General features: G+C 42.7%; 1 long non-coding RNA gene across 1 annotated transcript; it reads right to left on the reverse strand.

The window, feature by feature from the left end:
• Positions 1 to 1,897: 1,897 nt before the first annotated feature.
• LOC308507588 lies at positions 1,898 to 5,138 on the reverse strand. The gene is made up of 4 exons (XR_013994899.1): positions 4,660 to 5,138; positions 3,812 to 4,053; positions 3,462 to 3,651; positions 1,898 to 3,163 (listed from the first exon to the last, which is right to left on the reverse strand). It is a non-coding gene; the product is annotated as an uncharacterized lncRNA (long non-coding RNA).
• Positions 5,139 to 5,172: the final 34 nt, after the last annotated feature.

The following is a 5,172-nucleotide window of genomic DNA, read 5'->3' on the forward strand; positions in this document are numbered from 1 at the left end:
TGTAAATTGCTCAAAGATTTTAACATTGAATTTTGCTTTTAAAATCAGACTTGCTTTTTTTTCCTTTGTTATTCAGGATATGAATAATTCATACCCAAGGCAGAAATTCTGAAGAGTTCACTACTGGTTTGAAAACTTTAACAAATGGCATAGTTCACTTCTGGAAAAGCTATTTAACAAATGGTGAATTTAACAAGAAGCTCAACTTTAAAAGTGCTATCCTTTGATAGTCAAGCTGGAAAGAGAAGTGTCCATTAGCTATAAAGTTATTAGACACATATGATGGGCCATAGCAATAGGAGGTCGGATAATTAAGTTCGTGAACTTGTTGCAAAGATGTTGCTAACCTTTTTTGATACCACAGGGATTATTCATTATGAATTTGTACCAACTGGACAAACAGTTAACCCAAGTTTACTATTTGGAAGTGCTGAAAAGGCTGCGTGAAAAAGTTAAGACAACCTGAACTTTTCACCAACAGTTCATAGCTCTTGCAAACTTAATTGTCTTACCTCATGTGCTAATAATGTCTTGGTAGCATAATGAAATTATTATGTGCCACATGATGACATCACATAAGTGAAGTTAAAATGAGCCACTGTCAAAAAAAGAAAAAAATGAGCCACTGTCTACTTAAACACAAGTTAAACATAATTCCTGGTTTCAAATTCAGCCTGAGTAACCAAATATTACTTGCAGCCAGTGGCTCTTGACTAACAGCCACTATTCCTGGAATTAACGTAATAAAGATGAAAGTAAAGATGCAGTCAAGACGAAATGGAAAAATTTTACAACTGGTCAGAGCAGGAGGGTGCCCCCATTTATGAATCCCTCTCATTTTCTGCTTCTTCTAGTAGCAGGGGTTAAGAAAGTCCAATGAGCTTTTGAGAAAAAGGTGGGGATCTGAAAAAAAAAACCTGTCTGGTAGCACACCTCCAAGAGATGAACAAGCTATATGATTCTCCGAGGTTAACTGCTAGCCAGATTCAAAAGTGTTTCAACAGTAGACATTAACTTGTACAGATTGTGTCCCTGGATCCCCTGAAGGCTCTCTAGCTGCCTTAGTCTTGCTTAAATCCTCATTCAATAGCTATAGCTGCCATCTTCATTGGACAGCCAAATGATTCCCATCAATTAAGAAGAGTAATCTGTAAGAAATCTGGCCTCCAAGTCCACTTCCTAGATCTACGAGGCAGTTCAATACATCCCTGGCAACTATTTTGAGTAGCTGAAATTCTAAATGCTGTAAAATTGTTTTTTTGAAAATTGGGAATGAGGCTTAGGTGAAAAATCATGTCAGCTCTAAAAGAAACACATTCCTGATTCTTGAGAATCTGACAGTACAGCCAAATCCTGTAGGGAAAAGAATACAGTAACGAACGCTGCTGACCTCTAGCGCCTAATAGAAGAATTACATTTCCCCTCAAAAGACCCCAAGCAGAGGGCTGGCAACAAAAAACCACCGGCTGGCTGGCTGGTCACTGATTTCCTTGGTGTGAGGGGAATAAGCAGGCAAGTTTGAACCTTTTACATTCATCGTGATCTCTGTTATATTTTGATGTATTGCTATCATATGTTTATTTTCTGTTTACTATGTGTTTTCTTTTCTTCTCTTTTCTCCTGCTTTGTTCTGTTCAAGTAATATTGTTTTATTTCCCCTTGCCTGGCTTGGAAGCTATAAATTACATTTATTTGTTTACTAGTTATACTTACATTGCTTCTACTCATTCTAAATACAATTTTCTAACAAATCCGAAGTGATTACTGTTTTTCATCTTCCTCCTTCATGTCTTTGAATATTCTCAACATACTTATTCTAGTTATAATCAAGTCGCTCCATTATTTTCATTTCAATTGCAGTGAATTCATCTCTTGATGCTTATTTTGTCTTTCCTTTGCTTAGGTTTTGTTGTATGTTTTGAAGCTTACCTTATGAGTTCCTTGTGAATGGCAATTTTTTTCTCCCATATCTCTTCCTCCCTGATGGTTTTGTGGTAATCTCTACTCAATCCTCCAGGAAACCAGAAATAAGTCTTACATTAGTAACTTGAGACTTTGTTTCCACCATGAAATTTGGGAGATAGGAGACACAGGAACCAAGTGAGAAGGTAGCTGGATTTAGGTCTGGATCAAAGTTGTATCTGCTCCCTAAGTATACAATTTCATTTAACTATATATCTTCAGTTAGTTATATGTAGTTAACAAACTGAAGATATATAGTTAAATGAAATTGTATACTTAGGGAGCAGATACAACTTTGCTTGTATCAGCAGCCTCCATGAATGGATGGCCTGTAGATTTCTTTTTTTTTATTCAATATCTATTAAATCTAGGGAGCCCCATCAAAAGTCCTTACTACAAACAGCAATCCTGGCCCCAGTTATCCATATTACATGAGACACCCCCTCAATCATATTACATTATAGGCTATAATCTCCAGACTGCTTCTATCTGTTTTTGGATCCGTAGCCCAGCAAGTTTCCAGGTCTTTCTTTCTGGTCGACATAAATGTTTTACTTGTTTCCAAATATGGGTAATTTTAATCTTTTCTTATGAATACTACCACGTGTTTGGAACAAAGGGAGTGGCATCAAAGTGTGTACACAACACTATCTTGACCAGAAGTCAGTTTCATTCATGTTTCTTAAAAAGTCTATATGTTGGTCCTTTGGCAGTACCACGGTTAACAGTGTTGGCTAAAAAGCAGCCTGGGAGCCATGTATTTTCTTTCCAGTTATACCAACAAATATTTTATAATATTGAGAATAGGTGACTTGTATAATTTGGCCGATGACATAAACTAGAGTTTCTGTCAGAAATAACTGATTTTGTAACAGTGTTTAATGCATACCAAAAAACGTGATACTAGGTTACCCAAATCCTCCTATTTCTGCAGAATGAGTAGGAGCCTGTCTGAAGTAGAGAAATTTCTAGATGGAGATGTTAGCAAAGCATGAAGTTTAGAGACTGGACAGAGGAAAATAAGGCAATGATAAGGAAATGACCAGGAAACAAGAGGTGTAATATGTGGGAGGGAAGGAAAAAGATAGACACCAACTAGCACTCACCTTAGCATAAAGTGGATCATTTTCTCAGCCTCCCCGGACACAACTGTTCGTTAAGAGTAGTTCAAGGCTCAAGAATAAGAGATCTTCAGAGAAAACTAAAAATATAAAATGTGCAAAAAGCTAAAGTATTTAAAATGCTCCACTTGCACCTCTTTTGCAGTGCTTACTCTAGGTTTTTAAGACTTATTTACATGCTTTTCTCATCCCCTCTATCACATTAGAATTTCCTTTGGAGTGGAGATCACATATTTATAACTTAACACTCAAAACAGCATTATAAACATAGTCTGTATGAAGCTGAATCCATCATCTCCAACTCTTGGATCCCTTAATTTAAAAGCATAATCCTCCTAGTCACGCTGGTACAGATGTCAAAGTCATCACTCCACACACCTGCAGCCTAGAGCTCTTCATTCGTCCTCTGGTGTCCTTCTTTTCTGCCTTTTCCACAGCGAGCATAGGTAGTTTTGAAGTCCTCATTACCACTCCTCTAATTATAGATCCTAGCTTCTGCTTTTCCAGCCAATTTTCCTAAAATTCATTATTTTGCTTCCTAAACGTAGTTCCTTTACTCTCCTTAGAACTGCAAAACAAACAAAAAAAGATTACAAATAAAGTCAAAATTTCTTAGAGCAGCAATCCCCACTCTAGTTTTTTCTGTCTCCTCTAAAACCTGTACACATATCCAACCCTTTGGCCATACTGAACTACTGTATATCCTTAGCATTTGCTCCTTGTCCCACCTGGATTTCTTGGCTCACATAGTTTTCTCCCCGGTGTTGCCATTCAGGAGTAAAGGCCTTTCTCTGAACCCCGGTAATACTTTATACTTCTTCTCCAGCATTCATCGCTTTGGATTTGCTTCACACGTTTTCATCTTCTCTAATAGGCCCTAAAGCCCCTTGAAGACAAGGTCCTCCACGCCTGCTGAACACCTGCTATGTAGTTCACCCAAGCATCTGCCCAGGGATCATTCCTCCACGTCCTGCTCAGAACAGATAATTATTTGAATGAACGAATGGTGTCCCACGCCCAACTCCCCACGATTCTGTCCCAAGTAGAAAGAAAATAATAAATACTTGTTGAATTTGTTTGGGCAAAAATGACGGGATATGGTACTGATTCTTCACATATCCTGAATGGCCACATCTTAAAACCATACTCTAGGTTTTTCCAGCTGTGAAATCCTGACCCAGCTTCCGAGTTTCTCATACTGAGTTGTTTCCTTTTGAAGCTGGATTCCACCGAACTCACACAGAAGCCTCATCCAAAGGACGGCACCATACATACAACAGGGACAATGCACGGCCTCACTTCTGCAGCGATGGGACGTGGGGCGGGGAGGGGGGAGGAGGGAGGAGGGAGGAGGGAGGAGGGAGGAGCGAGGAGCGAGGAGGGAAGAGGGAGGGGGGAGGAGGGAGCACAGGGGGAGGGCGGGACCGCCAGGCCCGCCCAGCAGCACTCTGACCTGCGGTCTCCCCGCGACCTGCAAGTGCCACCTAGGCCTTCCCTCGCGTTGCATAATATATTTACAACGCGCGGTCACGTTGATTTCATCCTCCTAACAATGTCTTGAGGCAGAAATTCTCACCTCCCTAAAGAAACAGGAGATCGAAGGGAGATGGCGAAGAGAAGAGGCGTGGCAACAAGCTGTGGCGGGCTGGGCGGGTGGAAGCCCGGAGCCCAAGCTGGAGTTCGTTCCCGGTTCAGCCCTGACCCGGCCTCTCCTTGCGCGCACAGGGAAGCGCGGGGCGGGCGCGCAAAGGACACCTAAGCCCTCCGGTTCTCGTAGTGCCGGATGCTGAGGCGCTGCGAGCGGCTCGGCCGTACGCGGCCCCCGGCGGCCCAAGGCAGCTTCCTCGGCGACCCCAGAGCTACCCGCGCGCCCACACGTTCGCGACTCTGCCGGAAGTCCCGCCTGCGCCGCCTGCGGCCGTCCCCCATTGGGCCCTGCACCGGGGTCTCGCCGCGGGTTCGCCGACCGCCCGCGTGAGCCTCGAGCGGCCGCTATGAGTCCCTGAAGGGGAACCCGCTCGAGACAAGCTGAAACGCAGGGTTGAGAGCGGGAGGCGGGGCCGAGAGGCTAGGCGGAGAGCACCCAGGC

Source organism: Rhinolophus hipposideros, assembly GCF_964194185.1.
Source record: "Rhinolophus hipposideros genome assembly, chromosome: 14".
NCBI lineage: Eukaryota > Metazoa > Chordata > Mammalia > Chiroptera > Rhinolophidae > Rhinolophus > Rhinolophus hipposideros.